This window comes from Zeugodacus cucurbitae, unplaced genomic scaffold, assembly GCF_028554725.1.
Source record: "Zeugodacus cucurbitae isolate PBARC_wt_2022May unplaced genomic scaffold, idZeuCucr1.2 ctg00000038.1, whole genome shotgun sequence".
In the NCBI taxonomy this organism is placed as follows: Eukaryota; Metazoa; Arthropoda; class Insecta; order Diptera; family Tephritidae; genus Zeugodacus; species Zeugodacus cucurbitae.
Window position 1 is genome coordinate 87,501 of NW_026530839.1, and position 15,000 is coordinate 102,500.

The following is a 15,000-nucleotide window of genomic DNA, read 5'->3' on the forward strand; positions in this document are numbered from 1 at the left end:
TATATAATGGGATTAATTTTTAGTGAAATATTTTACTATTAATTCAATCCCGGGGCGTTCCATATAGTTATGTATAATGATAATTTATTATTATTTATACCTCTAACTGGAGCGTACCTTGAGCATATATGCTGTGACCCGAAAGATGGTGAACTATACTTGATCAGGTTGAAGTCAGGGGAAACCCTGATGGAAGACCGAAACAGTTCTGACGTGCAAATCGATTGTCAGAATTGAGTATAGGGGCGAAAGACCAATCGAACCATCTAGTAGCTGGTTCCCTCCGAAGTTTCCCTCAGGATAGCTGGTGCATTTAAATATTATGTAAAATAATCTTATCTGGTAAAGCGAATGATTAGAGGCCTTAGGGTCGAAACGACCTTAACCTATTCTCAAACTTTAAATGGGTAAGAACCTCACCTTTCTTGATATGAAGGTTGAGGTTATGATATAATGTGCCCAGTGGGCCACTTTTGGTAAGCAGAACTGGCGCTGTGGGATGAACCAAACGTAATGTTACGGTGCCCAAATTAACAACTCATGCAGATACCATGAAAGGCGTTGGTTGCTTAAAACAGCAGGACGGTGGACATGGAAGTCGTAATCCGCTAAGGAGTGTGTAACAACTCACCTGCCGAAGCAACTAGCCCTTAAAATGGATGGCGCTTAAGTTGTATACCTATACATTACCGCTAAAGTACATGATTTATAATACAATTTCGGTTGGATTATAAATTTTGAAACTTTAGTGAGTAGGAGGGTACAATGGTGTGCTTAGAAGTGTTTGGCGTAAGCCTGCATGGAGCCGCCATTGGTACAGATCTTGGTGGTAGTAGCAAATAATCGAATGAGACCTTGGAGGACTGAAGTGGAGAAGGGTTTCGTGTGAACAGTGGTTGATCACGAGTTAGTCGGTCCTAAGTTCAAGGCGAAAGCCGAAAATTTTCAAGTTTTAATGAATTGTTGAGAATATATAATTATTATGTTTTCTTCATAGTAATTAAACACTTGAATAATTTTGAACGAAAGGGAATACGGTTCCAATTCCGTAACCTGTTGAGTATCCGTTTGTTATTAAAAATGGGCCTTGTGCTCATCCTGGCAACAGGAACGACCATAAAGAAGCCGTCGAGAGGTATCGGAAGAGTTTTCTTTTCTGTTTTATAGTCGTACTACCATGGAAGTCTTTCGAAGAGAGATATGGTAGATGGACTAGAAGAGCATGACATTTACTGTTGTGTCGATATTTTCTCCTCGGACCTTGAAAATTTATGGTGGGGTTACGCAAACTTCTCAACAGGCCGTACCAATATCCGCAGCTGGTCTCCAAGGTGAAGAGTCTCTAGTCGATAGAATAATGTAGGTAAGGGAAGTCGGCAAATTAGATCCGTAACTTCGGGATAAGGATTGGCTCTGAAGATTGAGATAGTCGGGCTTGATTGGGAAGCAATACCATGGTTTATGTACTCGTTCTGGGTAAATAGAGAATTTCGGTTCTTGTTCCCCGGATAGTAGTTACGTAGCCAATTGTGGAACTTTCTTGCTAAAATTTTATAAGAATTATATCGCAAGATATATATTCTTATTTAATTATAACGATTATCAATTAACAATCAATTCAGAACTGGCACGGACTTGGGGAATCCGACTGTCTAATTAAAACAAAGCATTGTGATGGCCCTAACGGGTGTTGACACAATGTGATTTCTGCCCAGTGCTCTGAATGTCAAAGTGAAGAAATTCAAGTAAGCGCGGGTAAACGGCGGGAGTAACTATGACTCTCTTAAGGTAGCCAAATGCCTCGTCATCTAATTAGTGACGCGCATGAATGGATTAACGAGATTCCTACTGTCCCTATCTACTATCTAGCGAAACCACAGCCAAGGGAACGGGCTTGGAATAATTAGCGGGGAAAGAAGACCCTGTTGAGCTTGACTCTAGTCTGGCAGTGTAAGGAGACATAAGAGGTGTAGCATAAGTGGGAGATATATAATTTCGGTTATGTATCAACAATGAAATACCACTACTCTTATTGTTTCCTTACTTACTTGATTAAGTGGAACGTGTATCATTGCTTAGCCATTATATGGGTATATTTATATATCTTATGGTATTGGGTTTTGATGCAAGCTTCTTGATCAAAGTACCACGAGTTTGTTATATAATTGTAAACATATTTTAATGAAATGATAGCATTTCGGTGTTATTGTTATAATTAAAATTTGGTATAACTCCAACACTCAGGTATGATCCAATTCAAGGACATTGCCAGGTGGGGAGTTTGACTGGGGCGGTACATCTCTCAAATAATAACGGAGGTGTCCCAAGGCCAGCTCAGTGCGGACAGAAACCACACATAGAGCAAAAGGGCAAATGCTGACTTGATCTCGGTGTTCAGTACACACAGAGACAGCAAAAGCTCGGCCTATCGATCCTTTTGGTTTAAAGAGTTTTTAACAAGAGGTGTCAGAAAAGTTACCACAGGGATAACTGGCTTGTGGCGGACAAGCGTTCATAGCGACGTCGCTTTTTGATCCTTCGATGTCGGCTCTTCCTATCATTGTGAAGCAAAATTCACCAAGCGTTGGATTGTTCACCCATTCAAGGGAACGTGAGCTGGGTTTAGACCGTCGTGAGACAGGTTAGTTTTACCCTACTAATGACAATTGTTATTGCGACAGCATTCCTGCGTAGTACGAGAGGAACCGCAGGTACGGACCAATGGTACAATACTTGTTCGAGCGAACAGTGGTATGATGCTACGTCCGTTGGATTATGCCTGAACGCCTCTAAGGTCGTATCCGTGCTGGACTGCAATGATAAATATGGGGCAATTGCATTGTATGGCTTCTCTAAACCATTTAAAGTTTATAAATTTTATTTATAAACGACAATGGATATATGTGATGCCAATGTTATTTGTAACATAGCAAATGCGGGAGGATTAAATATCACCTGTATGACGCGCTAGTTACTTATTAAAACATTATTTAATACAATGTCAATGCCTAGAATCAATTGTAAACGACTTTGGTAACGGGCAAGGTGTTGTAAGTGGTAGAGCAGCTGCCATACTGCGATCCACTGAAGCTTATCCTTTGCTTGATGATTCGATCAAACTGTTTATAAATTATTTATATGTATATATATATGTGTGTGTGTATTGTAATATACATACCGTATATATTTATATTATAAATAATTTATATATATGTATATATATGTATTTTTTTTTTTAATGTATATATATATATAATATAGAAGAAAAATCTAAGTTTAACATTATTAATTAAGTTTAATAGTAATAATTTAGATTAAGTATTTTATATTATTATGTATTGAAAAAAATAAAATATATATAATATATGTAATATATAAATATTTATGTTATATTAACATACTTGTTATATATATATATATATTATTTTTAACAGTTTTTTTAAGAATCTTCATAAATTAATTGAATATAAGAAAACATTTTTTTATTTTTTTTTGAACGCGAAGTACTTTATTTTCTCAATATTCATTGAGAACATAAGGTAGTGTTATAGATTGTTATCAAACGACTATTACAATATACTGAAAAACAATTGTGAAATATACAAAAATTAATATATTGTATAGTTGTTAGAGAGAATCTTATAACATAAAGATACAGATTTTTGAACGCAAAGTACTTTATTTCTCAATATTCATTGAGAACATAAGGTAGTGTTATATAGATTGTTATCAAACGACTATTACAATATACTGAAAAACAATTGTGAAATATACAAAAATTAATATATTGTATAGTTGTTAGAGAGAATCTTATAACATAAAGATACAGATTTTTGAACGCAAAGTACTTTATTTCTCAATATTCATTGAGAACATAAGGTAGTGTTATATAGATTGTTATCAAACGACTATTACAATATACTGAAAAACAATTGTGAAATATACAAAAATTAATATATTGTATAGTTGTTAGAGAGAATCTTATAACATAAAGATACAGATTTTTGAACGCAAAGTACTTTATTTCTCAATATTCATTGAGAACATAAGGTAGTGTTATATAGATTGTTATCAAACGACTATTACAATATACTGAAAAACAATTGTGAAATATACAAAAATTAATATATTGTATAGTTGTTAGAGAGAATCTTATAACATAAAGATACAGATTTTTGAACGCAAAGTACTTTATTTCTCAATATTCATTGAGAACATAAGGTAGTGTTATATAGATTGTTATCAAACGACTATTACAATATACTGAAAAACAATTGTGAAATATACAAAAATTAATATATTGTATAGTTGTTAGAGAGAATCTTATAACATAAAGATACAGATTTTTGAACGCAAAGTACTTTATTTCTCAATATTCATTGAGAACATAAGGTAGTGTTATATAGATTGTTATCAAACGACTATTACAATATACTGAAAAACAATTGAAATATACAAAAATGAATATATAATGGTATATTGAATAGTTGTTAGAGAGAACCTTAACATAAAGATACAGCTTTGAACGCAAAGTTATCAAACGACTTTTACAATATACTGAAAAGCAATTGAAATATACAAAAATTAATATAATGGTATATTGTATAATATAAAAACTAAGTTTGGTTAAACGGCGGGCATAAAAATGATTTTATTTACGTAGCCAAATGCATCGTCATCTTATTAGTGACGCGCAAAAAGGAATTCAGGAGATTCCTACTGTCCCTATTTGCGAAGAGCCGAAACCACATATAAAGAGCCAAAAGGCCGAAAAAACGTATATTTGCATATAAAAAAAACTAAATTTGGTTAAACGGCGGGCATAAAAATGATTTTATTTACGTAGCCAAATGCATCGTCATCTTATTAGTGACGCGCAAAAAGGAATTCAGGAGATTCCTACTGTCCCTATTTGCGAAGAGCCGAAACCACATATAAAGAGCCAAAAGGCCGAAAAAACGTATATTTGCATATAAAAAAAACTAAATTTGGTTAAACGGCGGGCATAAAAATGATTTTATTTACGTAGCCAAATGCATCGTCATCTTATTAGTGACGCGCAAAAAGGAATTCAGGAGATTCCTACTGTCCCTATTTGCGAAGAGCCGAAACCACATATAAAGAGCCAAAACGCCGAAAAAACGTATATTTGCATATAAAAAAAACTAAATTTGGTTAAACGGCGGGCATAAAAATGATTTTATTTACGTAGCCAAATGCATCGTCATCTTATTAGTGACGCGCAAAAAGGAATTCAGGAGATTCCTACTGTCCCTATTTGCGAAGAGCCGAAACCACATATAAAGAGCCAAAAGGCCGAAAAAACGTATATTTGCATATAAAAAAAACTAAATTTGGTTAAACGGCGGGCATAAAAATGATTTTATTTACGTAGCCAAATGCATCGTCATCTTATTAGTGACGCGCAAAAAGGAATTCAGGAGATTCCTACTGTCCCTATTTGCGAAGAGCCGAAACCACATATAAAGAGCCAAAACGCCGAAAAAACGTATATTTGCATATAAAAAAAACTAAATTTGGTTAAACGGCGGGCATAAAAATGATTTTATTTACGTAGCCAAATGCATCGTCATCTTATTAGTGACGCGCAAAAAGGAATTCAGGAGATTCCTACTGTCCCTATTTGCGAAGAGCCGAAACCACATATAAAGAGCCAAAAGGCCGAAAAAACGTATATTTGCATATAAAAAAAACTAAATTTGGTTAAACGGCGGGCATAAAAATGATTTTATTTACGTAGCCAAATGCATCGTCATCTTATTAGTGACGCGCAAAAAGGAATTCAGGAGATTCCTACTGTCCCTATTTGCGAAGAGCCGAAACCACATATAAAGAGCCAAAAGGCCGAAAAAACGTATATTTGCATATAAAAAAAACTAAATTTGGTTAAACGGCGGGCATAAAAATGATTTTATTTACGTAGCCAAATGCATCGTCATCTTATTAGTGACGCGCAAAAAGGAATTCAGGAGATTCCTACTGTCCCTATTTGCGAAGAGCCGAAACCACATATAAAGAGCCAAAACGCCGAAAAAACGTATATTTGCATATAAAAAAAACTAAATTTGGTTAAACGGCGGGCATAAAAATGATTTTATTTACGTAGCCAAATGCATCGTCATCTTATTAGTGACGCGCAAAAAGGAATTCAGGAGATTCCTACTGTCCCTATTTGCGAAGAGCCGAAACCACATATAAAGAGCCAAAAGGCCGAAAAAACGTATATTTGCATATAAAAAAAACTAAATTTGGTTAAACGGCGGGCATAAAAATGATTTTATTTACGTAGCCAAATGCATCGTCATCTTATTAGTGACGCGCAAAAAGGAATTCAGGAGATTCCTACTGTCCCTATTTGCGAAGAGCCGAAACCACATATAAAGAGCCAAAAGGCCGAAAAAACGTATATTTGCATATAAAAAAAACTAAATTTGGTTAAACGGCGGGCATAAAAATGATTTTATTTACGTAGCCAAATGCATCGTCATCTTATTAGTGACGCGCAAAAAGGAATTCAGGAGATTCCTACTGTCCCTATTTGCGAAGAGCCGAAACCACATATAAAGAGCCAAAACGCCGAAACCACGTATATTTGCATATAAAAAAAACTAAGTTTGGTTAAACGGCGGGCATAAAAATGATTTTATTTACGTAGCCAAATGCATCGTCATCTTATTAGTGACGCGCAAAAAGGAATTCAGGAGATTCCTACTGTCCCTATTTGCGAAGAGCCGAAACCCCATATAAAGAGCCAAAACGCCGAAACCACGTTCATACAAGTAAAAAAATTTCATATAAATACTAAATAATTTTCATATAGATACTAAGTTTATGAATTCATACAAGTAAATAATTTTCATATAAATACTAAATAATTTTCATATAGATACTAAGTTAATGAATTCAAACAAGTTAAAAATTTTCATATAAATACTAAATAATTTTCATATAGATACTAAGTTAATGAATTCATACAAGTTAAAAATTTTCATATAAATACTAAATAATTTTCATATAGATACTAAGTTAATGAATTCATACAAGTTAAAAATTTTCATATAAATACTAAATAATTTTCATATAGATACTAAGTTAATGAATTCATACAAGTTAAAAATTTTCATATAAATACTAAATAATTTTCATATAGATACTAAGTTAATGAATTCATACAAGTTAAAAATTTTCATATAAATACTAAATAATTTTCATATAGATACTAAGTTTATGAATTCATACAAGTAAAAAATTTTCATATAAATACTAAATAATTTTCATATAGATACTAAGTTAATGAATTCATACAAGTTAAAAATTTTCATATAAATACTAAATAATTTTCATATAGATACTAAGTTTATGAATTCATACAAGTAAAAAATGTTCATATAAATACTAAATAATTTTCATATAGATACTAAGTTTATGAATTCATACAAGTAAAAAATTTTCATATAAATACTAAATAATTTTCATATAGATACTAAGTTTATGAATTCATACAAGTTAAAAATTTTCATATAAATACTAAATAATTTTCATATAGATACTAAGTTTATGAATTCATACAAGTAAAAAATTTTCATATAAATACTAAATAATTTTCATATAGATACTAAGTTTATGAATTCATACAAGTAAATAATTTTCATATAAATACTAAATAATTTTCATATAGATACTAAGTTAATGAATTCATACAAGTTAAAAATTTTCATATAAATACTAAATAATTTTCATATAGATACTAAGTTAATGAATTCATACAAGTTAAAAATTTTCATATAAATACTAAATAATTTTCATATAGATACTAAGTTAATGAATTCATACAAGTTAAAAATTTTCATATAAATACTAAATAATTTTCATATAGATACTAAGTTTATGAATTCATACAAGTAAATAATTTTCATATAAATACTAAATAATTTTCATATAGATACTAAGTTAATGAATTCATACAAGTTAAAAATTTTCATATAAATACTAAATAATTTTCATATAGATACTAAGTTAATGAATTCATACAAGTTAAAAATTTTCATATAAATACTAAATAATTTTCATATAGATACTAAGTTTATGAATTCATACAAGTAAAAAATTTTCATATAAATACTAAATAATTTTCATATAGATACTAAGTTTATGAATTCATACAAGTAAATAATTTTCATATAAATACTAAATAATTTTCATATAGATACTTAATAAATTTCATATAAATACTAATTAATTTTCATATAGATACTAATTTTCATATAAGTACTAAGTGTATGAATTCATACAACTAAATAATTTTCATATAAGTACAAAAAATTTAAAAAAAAAAATAAATGTTAAGCTATTTTTGATGTTGTAATATTTCTTATAAGCATAATGCTCATAGAAAATGATATAAATTACTTGTATATATATGAATTTAAAACTTTTATATGGTTAAAAAGATTTTCTCCATACGATTTCCGGTTGGTGAGGTGTACGTGGCAGAAAACATATATGTTGTATGAAACTTCAACATTAGTACTTGTATGAAAATTTTAATACTTGTATGAAATTGCATACTTAGTACTTATATGAAAATTATTTTCATATATTTATAAAAGTATTTAAGTGTAATATATAAATGAGAGCAAAAAAATTTATTCCTGGTTTGCTACAGTTGGTTTAAATAGAAATAATTTTGTTAATAATGAAATGTTATTAATTGAGATTATTCTTCTATACCTAACATAATGTAGTCGTTTTTTTTTTAATTTAACTTTTTTTGGGGTTTGTTCTTCTATTCACATAAAATATATGTGGGTAAAGAATAAAATTCAATAAAGTTAAATATTTATATTATTACGCTCGAATACTTTCATATCATATATGAAATAAAATGAAAAATAATTGAATTGAAATTATTAATTTCAAATCAAAAGAAAAACGTATATACTCTTAAAAAAAGATATATACACTATATGCATTGAAATAAAGTAAAATGTATAAAAAATGATATTATTTGAAAGTTTAACAAATACAAGAAGAAACATCGTCCTTACATTAATAATTATATTATATATGTATAGAGAACGAAAATTCTTTCTCACGATAAGATACACAGTCTCAAAGTCCGAATAAGACCGCAATAAATAATACAATAATATGAAATTTAAATGACATGAAGTAAATTATTTAATCCGACCATAGTAGAAGAAATTTCATAATTATTTATTGTCGCGATTTCGTTCTCCTTTGCATTGTGTATATGTCGTGTACTTAATTTTCAAATATTGAAAATATCATTATAAAAATTTATATAGTATAAAAAATATTATATAAATGAATAAAAAATATTATTCTGGTTGATCCTGCCAGTAGTTATATGCTTGTCTCAAAGATTAAGCCATGCATGTCTAAGTACAAACAAATTAAAAGTGAAACCGCAAAAGGCTCATTATATCAGTTATGGTTCCATAGATCGTTAACAGTTACTTGGATAACTGTGGTAATTCTAGAGCTAATACATGCAAAATAAACACGGACCTTTTGGAACGTGTGCTTTTATTAGGCTAAAACCAAGCGATCGTAAGATCGTTATATTGGTTGAACTCTAGATAACTTGCAGATCGTATGGTCTCGTACCGACGACAGATCTTTCAAATGTCTGCCCTATCAACTTTTGATGGTAGTATCTAGGACTACCATGGTTGCAACGGGTAACGGGGAATCAGGGTTCGATTCCGGAGAGGGAGCCTGAGAAACGGCTACCACATCTAAGGAAGGCAGCAGGCGCGTAAATTACCCACTCCCAGTTCGGGGAGGTAGTGACGAAAAATAACAATACAGGACTCATATCCGAGGCCCTGTAATTGGAATGAGTACACTTTAAATCCTTTAACAAGGACCTATTGGAGGGCAAGTCTGGTGCCAGCAGCCGCGGTAATTCCAGCTCCAATAGCGTATATTAAAGTTGTTGCGGTTAAAACGTTCGTAGTTGAATTTGTGCTTCATACGGGTAGTACAGCTATAATTGTGGTATGTACATTACCTTATGTATGCAAGCGTATTACCGGTGGAGTTCTTATATGTAATTAATACAATGTATTTTTTATATATTCCTCCTATTTAAACCTGCTTCAGTGCTCTTCATCGAGTGTTGTTGTGGGCCGGTACAATTACTTTGAACAAATTAGAGTGCTTAAAGCAGGCTCCAAATGCCTGAATATTTTGTGCATGGAATAATGAAATAAGACCTCTGTTCTACTTTCATTGGTTTTTAGATCAAGAGGTAATGATTAATAGAAGCAGTTTGGGGGCATTAGTATTACGACGCGAGAGGTGAAATTCTTGGACCGTCGTAAGACTAACTTAAGCGAAAGCATTTGCCAAAGATGTTTTCATTAATCAAGAACGAAAGTTAGAGGTTCGAAGGCGATCAGATACCGCCCTAGTTCTAACCATAAACGATGCCAGCTAGCAATTGGGTGTAGCTACTACTATGGCTCTCTCAGTCGCTTCCCGGGAAACCAAAGCTTTTGGGCTCCGGGGGAAGTATGGTTGCAAAGCTGAAACTTAAAGGAATTGACGGAAGGGCACCACCAGGAGTGGAGCCTGCGGCTTAATTTGACTCAACACGGGAAAACTTACCAGGTCCGAACATAAGCGTGTAAGACAGATTGATAGCTCTTTCTCGAATCTATGGGTGGTGGTGCATGGCCGTTCTTAGTTCGTGGAGTGATTTGTCTGGTTAATTCCGATAACGAACGAGACTCAAATATATTAAATAGATGCTTTCAGGATTATGGTGTTGAAGCTTATATAGCCTTCATTCATGAGTTCATCTTGAATGTGCAAGTGTTTGAATGTGTTTATATAAGTGGAGCCGTACCTGTTGGTTTGTCCCATTATAAGGACACTAGCTTCTTAAATGGACAAATTGCGTCTAGCAGTAACGAGATTGAGCAATAACAGGTCTGTGATGCCCTTAGATGTCCTGGGCTGCACGCGCGCTACAATGAAAGTATCAACGTGTATTTCCTAGACCGAGAGGTCCGGGTAAACCGCTGAACCACTTTCATGCTTGGGATTGTGAACTGAAACTGTTCACATGAACTTGGAATTCCCAGTAAGTGTGAGTCATTAACTCGCATTGATTACGTCCCTGCCCTTTGTACACACCGCCCGTCGCTACTACCGATTGAATTATTTAGTGAGGTCTCCGGACGTGATCACTGTGACGCCTTGTGTTTCACGGTTGTTTCGCAAAAGTTGACCGAACTTGATTATTTAGAGGAAGTAAAAGTCGTAACAAGGTTTCCGTAGGTGAACCTGCGGAAGGATCATTATTGTGTTCCTATCCGTAAATATTATAAAAAAACAAACAAACAAACAAACAAACAAACAAACAAAAAAAGAATAAAAAAGAAAAATTATTTTCTTTTTTTTCTTTTCATTCATTTATTTGAATGTTTTTCTTTTTTTTCTTTTTTTTTTTACTCCTTGTATTGTAGTATAATGAAAATTATATCGCATACATTGTATTTGAACGCAACAAACCTTTAAACATATATAGTTGTACTTATTATTTATAAAAATAATATAAATGATAAGTTAATTTGTTCTCATTAACGTGTAATTCCTTAAAAATATATAGAAATTAAATAAAATGTAATAAAAAAGGAATTACTGTTTTTGTTGGACTAAGACATGCGCAACTTGTAAATGTTTGGGTTGAAAATTACAATTTATTGAAAGATGTTTTAAAATAATTTATATATTATATACGAAAACGAAATGTTATTCTTTCAATAAATTAAAAACTCTTGACGTTAAATTAAAATAAACAAAAAATTATCACTCTAAGCGGTGGATCACTCGGCTCATGGGTCGATGAAGAACGCAGCTAACTGTGCGTCATCGTGTGAACTGCAGGACACATGAACATCGACATTTTGAACGCATATTGCAGTCCATGCTGTTATGTACTTTAATTAATTTTAAAGTGCTGCTTGGACTACATATGGTTGAGGGTTGTAAGACTATGCTAAATTAGTTGCTTATTCTTTTAGTCAATTAAAAGAATTTAAGCACATGGTATATTACTGGATTGTATTTTTCAATCCATAATATTAATAGCATAAAAAGAAATATAGAAAATATATTCTTGAACACCTCATATTTGAACGAAATTTTATAATAAATAAGAATCTTAGTATTCCCAAAAACAATAAAATTTCAATATTATTATTTCAAATAATATATACATTTAGAGGAACGTCTAGCATAAAATATTATTTTATTCTAGGATTGCCTTAAATGTAAAAAACCAAGAAAATAATATTGTTGTTATAATGAAGTAAGTAGTACGGGATGAAAAGATTGAATATTTATTATTAAGAAAATTATATTGGTGTTAAGAAATAATTATGTATGTTTCTTTAAAATAGCAAAAAGCTAAAATATAAAATAAATATAAATATTTTTATACAACCTCAACTCATATGGGACTACCCCCTGAATTTAAGCATATTAATGAGGGGAGGAAAAGAAACTAACAAGGATTTTCTTAGTAGCGGCGAGCGAAAAGAAAATAGTTCAGCACTAAGTCACTTTGTCTATATGGCAAATGTGAGATGCAGTGTATGGAATATCTTAATATCTAGTATGAGAAATTAACGATTTAAGTCCTTCTTAAATGAGGCCATTTACCCATAGAGGGTGCCAGGCCCGTATAACGTTAATGATTACTAGAAAGATATTTCCAAAGAGTCGTGTTGCTTGATAGTGCAGCACTAAGTGGGTGGTAAACTCCATCTAAAACTAAATATAACCATGAGACCGATAGTAAACAAGTACCGTGAGGGAAAGTTGAAAAGAACTCTGAATAGAGAGTTAAATAGTACGTGAAACTGCTTAGAGGTTAAGCCCGATGAACCTGAATATCCATTATGAAAAATTCATCATTATAACTGTGATATTTATAATATTATAGTAATAGTGTGCATTTTTTTCATATAAGGACATTGTAATCTATTAACATAATAAAATATTTATCAAAAGATCATTGGTGTTAAGTTTATTCAAATTAATTTGCTTTTAGCTTATTAACATAGAATAAATACTGATGATTTGATAAAGTGTTGATAGATTTTACATATATAATGCTTAAATTCTTTTGAATTTTACAATAATATTATTATCATTGATTTTAATATTAATTGTATGCATTTATATGATTAACAATGCGAAAGATTCAGGATACCTTCGGGACCCGTCTTGAAACACGGACCAAGGAGTCTAACATATGTGCAAGTCATTGGGTTATATTAAACCTAATGGCGAAATTAACTTAACTTTTATATAATGGGATTAATTTTTAGTGAAATATTTTACTATTAATTCAATCCCGGGGCGTTCCATATAGTTATGTATAATGATAATTTATTATTATTTATACCTCTAACTGGAGCGTACCTTGAGCATATATGCTGTGACCCGAAAGATGGTGAACTATACTTGATCAGGTTGAAGTCAGGGGAAACCCTGATGGAAGACCGAAACAGTTCTGACGTGCAAATCGATTGTCAGAATTGAGTATAGGGGCGAAAGACCAATCGAACCATCTAGTAGCTGGTTCCCTCCGAAGTTTCCCTCAGGATAGCTGGTGCATTTAAATATTATGTAAAATAATCTTATCTGGTAAAGCGAATGATTAGAGGCCTTAGGGTCGAAACGACCTTAACCTATTCTCAAACTTTAAATGGGTAAGAACCTCACCTTTCTTGATATGAAGGTTGAGGTTATGATATAATGTGCCCAGTGGGCCACTTTTGGTAAGCAGAACTGGCGCTGTGGGATGAACCAAACGTAATGTTACGGTGCCCAAATTAACAACTCATGCAGATACCATGAAAGGCGTTGGTTGCTTAAAACAGCAGGACGGTGGACATGGAAGTCGTAATCCGCTAAGGAGTGTGTAACAACTCACCTGCCGAAGCAACTAGCCCTTAAAATGGATGGCGCTTAAGTTGTATACCTATACATTACCGCTAAAGTACATGATTTATAATACAATTTCGGTTGGATTATAAATTTTGAAACTTTAGTGAGTAGGAGGGTACAATGGTGTGCTTAGAAGTGTTTGGCGTAAGCCTGCATGGAGCCGCCATTGGTACAGATCTTGGTGGTAGTAGCAAATAATCGAATGAGACCTTGGAGGACTGAAGTGGAGAAGGGTTTCGTGTGAACAGTGGTTGATCACGAGTTAGTCGGTCCTAAGTTCAAGGCGAAAGCCGAAAATTTTCAAGTTTTAATGAATTGTTGAGAATATATAATTATTATGTTTTCTTCATAGTAATTAAACACTTGAATAATTTTGAACGAAAGGGAATACGGTTCCAATTCCGTAACCTGTTGAGTATCCGTTTGTTATTAAAAATGGGCCTTGTGCTCATCCTGGCAACAGGAACGACCATAAAGAAGCCGTCGAGAGGTATCGGAAGAGTTTTCTTTTCTGTTTTATAGTCGTACTACCATGGAAGTCTTTCGAAGAGAGATATGGTAGATGGACTAGAAGAGCATGACATTTACTGTTGTGTCGATATTTTCTCCTCGGACCTTGAAAATTTATGGTGGGGTTACGCAAACTTCTCAACAGGCCGTACCAATATCCGCAGCTGGTCTCCAAGGTGAAGAGTCTCTAGTCGATAGAATAATGTAGGTAAGGGAAGTCGGCAAATTAGATCCGTAACTTCGGGATAAGGATTGGCTCTGAAGATTGAGATAGTCGGGCTTGATTGGGAAGCAATACCATGGTTTATGTACTCGTTCTGGGTAAATAGAGAATTTCGGTTCTTGTTCCCCGGATAGTAGTTACGTAGCCAATTGTGGAACTTTCTTGCTAAAATTTTATAAGAATTATATCGCAAGATATATATTCTTATTTAATTATAACGATTATCAATTAACAATCAATTCAGAACTGGCACGGAC

General features: G+C 32.4%; 3 non-coding genes and 1 pseudogene across 3 annotated transcripts in view; all 4 read left to right on the forward strand.

Annotated features, from left to right (window-relative positions):
- The window catches only part of LOC128923780 (large subunit ribosomal RNA), a 3,984-nt gene extending 870 nt beyond the window's left edge, over nucleotides 1–3,114 (forward strand). The window contains exon 1 of the ribosomal RNA XR_008472511.1: nucleotides 1–3,114. This exon is cut by the window's left edge and continues 870 nt beyond it. This is a non-coding gene — a ribosomal RNA (large subunit ribosomal RNA).
- A 6,250-nt stretch (nucleotides 3,115–9,364) lies between these two features.
- On the forward strand, nucleotides 9,365–11,354 carry LOC128923771 (small subunit ribosomal RNA). Its single transcript, XR_008472501.1, has one exon. It is a non-coding gene; the product is annotated as a small subunit ribosomal RNA (ribosomal RNA).
- A 509-nt stretch (nucleotides 11,355–11,863) lies between these two features.
- Nucleotides 11,864–12,042, forward strand: LOC128923759 (5.8S ribosomal RNA). Its single transcript, XR_008472490.1, has one exon. It is a non-coding gene; the product is annotated as a 5.8S ribosomal RNA (ribosomal RNA).
- A 453-nt stretch (nucleotides 12,043–12,495) lies between these two features.
- The window catches only part of LOC128923782 (large subunit ribosomal RNA), a 4,459-nt pseudogene continuing 1,954 nt past the window's right edge, over nucleotides 12,496–15,000 (forward strand).